The sequence below is a fragment of the Gadus macrocephalus genome, chromosome 6 (genome assembly GCF_031168955.1).
Source record: "Gadus macrocephalus chromosome 6, ASM3116895v1".
NCBI classification, from domain to species: Eukaryota; Metazoa; Chordata; class Actinopteri; order Gadiformes; family Gadidae; genus Gadus; species Gadus macrocephalus.
Window position 1 is genome coordinate 17,758,653 of NC_082387.1, and position 2,976 is coordinate 17,761,628.

Here is a 2,976-nt window from a genome sequence, read left to right on the forward strand (position 1 = left end):
GTAATGAAAGTTCATTGCAAAGCAAGTGAGATGCATCGACTTGTCTCGGCCTTTTTTAGTGTGTGCTTTGATCTACTTTGATCCACTTACATTTAGATATGTGATATAGGTGTTTAATTGCAGAGTTTAAAGATAGTAATAATTTTAGACAGGACCTTGTGTACTGTATTAATGACAATGTATTTGCTGTGACTTTATAATGCATACTTTTGTGTGTGTGTACGTGGGTTTGTTCAATTGTTGAAACGTACTCTCGTATGATTTCCATCATGCATTATGTTTGACCTAATATAGCCTCCCGTTGCTATGGCTGCTCTGGCTCCCCTCCTTTCTCAGTCTATTCTAATTCCCACTCACAGCGACACCGCATAAAACAAATACATGTTCCTCCCTGGGTCCAGGAACCAGTCCCTGGCCAAATGCGTTATGTCATATATTTAAACCTTGTAGCATGGATCCCTTGCGTACTCTATTATTTTTCTTAAACAAATGGGAAAAAGGTCTCACTCGAGACTCGAGTGTCTGGCTGCCAGCACCTTCCACGAGGGAACAAGCTGCCATGTCTACTTAGATCCTAAGTAGACATGGCAGCTAGTTCCCGCGTGGAAGGCTCTGACAACCACCGACAAGTGTCCTGTAAAATAGCCATTCTGGACAGCGCAGAATTGCTATTTTACAAGCAGCTTCAGATGGTCCCTCAACCTCACACACAGAAACATTGTCATTCTGAACTCTTGAGTTTTTGCGAGGTTTTGCGGCTAGGAAACAGAAAATTATTTCCACGGCGTTGGGATTGGATTAGTATATGACACACACACACACACACACACACACACACACTTACTTTAGCATAGCATTTACATTAACATCTTCTTCCACTCCTGTGAGTTTCGACAAGCCTTGGGGTTGATGTACAGTACAGTAGCACTCTGCGAGCCTGGCAACATCTCTGTATGCCTTCTTTTTCCTGCGCCACCTTGTGTGTCTCTCACTGATCGTCTTCCTTCCTTCTTCCTTCTTCCTTATCCGACACTATTATGTTGTGATGTGTGATCTAAATCCTTCATCTGAGGCTGTGCACTCAGTGTCCTCTGGCCGTTGGTCCCACTGACCGTGTAAGCTTCAGCATGGTTAGCAACGCTCGCTGCTCTTTAAACAATAACACACACACCATATAGAAAAAACACATAGAGGTGTTATGTAAATAATACAAGGCCTTGTGTTTTTTTCTTTTTAAGGTCACTTCACTCTGTCACATGTGATTTGATGTACATTTGTGGAACGGACAAGCAGGGGCCGTCACATCCAAAGACCCACACTATTAATCCACTGGGAGAAACACAACGGCTGCTGCCACTACCCATCTTCCTGGGGCAGTGTTTGAAAGAGGCGTGCTTTTATTCAGAACAGGGTCTCATCCCTTCAGAGCAATAAGACATAGGATAGGATAGAATGGGACAAATATTTCAATTTTTTTTTTCAAGTATATTGGAGTGATGAGAAGCTTCCATAAAATTTGCACAGACATTTTACAAAAGTTATGAGCTTGCTTCATTCTCCCATCAGCAATATCAGCAGCTACTATTAATACTTTAATGTGAACATTGCCAGAGAGCGGTCATGATTTTTTAGGACATGCACGTTGTCATTCGAGTTGGTGTTATAAATAGTCAGACCAAGTCTCATTATTTCTCTGGATGGAAGCCACCCACAAGGGTAACAAACTCCAGACATGGCAAGAAGGGATGGCAGGTAGGCACCCCGGCTGCATAAGCTGCACCAGAACGTAAACTCATTTCTTTATGACTCACTTTTGCCATATAAATTGTCTTTACAAAAGCATCCTGATTTCACTGTGATCCATCGCTATGACCTTCACACCAAAGTCCATAATGTTGGGTTTCAGTCGAGAGTTCCTCATTTGACACGTTCAGCTCAATGCCAGTGCAACACAATGCATTTTGTGTCCGTTGTTCTCCGCTTACATTCGTACATTACATTACATGATGTGTCATTACGGTCACTATAGTGACCACTACAGCGCCGTAGTCATAGTCATAGACACAGAACAAATTGATCTACTTGTCATGCACTGACTTATTGTGTAGTCAAGCGTGCTTTTTTCATGTTATGGATCGGTGTCCATTGTTTGTCATCTGCCAATGCCTGCATTGTTTGTTGTTGTTGGTTACATGATTGGAGGGCAAATAATTGTGGTTTATTGTATTCCTCAGGTGTATTGCTCAATAGGCTGGGTTATATTATGATAGACACAGCTCGAGGTGACAGACTTTTTGTCTGGGATTTTCTGCAAGGGCATACACAAACAAATGACCGAAGCGTTAAAACAAGACATTGAGCAGGATATTGCTTGTTTTACTGTGCAATGGGATGTCTGTAATATGATCCCCGTCCCAAAGGACGTTAGTATTCAGAAGCTACTCGTAGGCACACTATTTAAATACATTTAATTAAAGTGTGTCATAAAGAGGTACTATATTTGTTGTCTGGCTGAGCAGCTTCCATTTGTGCACAATGTTCTCATCGTAGTGCTTCTCTTTAGGGATTTCCATAGGTGGTGCATACAATCCTTACATTGTAAACAATAGCTATTTCCACTCTTGTACTTCTCTTCTCAAACTACTCTCTGCCCCTTTCCTCTCCTCACCTCTTCTCCTCTCTCTGCTCCGCTCCTCTCCCCTCCTCGCCTCTTCTCTTCCCCTTTTCTCTCTACTCTGCCCTTCTGTCCTCTGCCCTCTTCTTCCTTTAATCTTCTCTTCTCCTCTTCCTCCTCTGCTCCTCTCTCCTCCTCCGGCTGGGGCTACAACCATGGGAACTTTTAGTGGGAGGAGGGGGGAAGGGGAGGAGTGGGATTGAGCGTGAGCGGCTTCTGATTAGTGGAGAAGGAGCAGCCTTTGTGCGACGATTGGCTGTCAGGGTTTGTGAGCAGTGAGTCCCATCCTCGTTCCAGAGAGC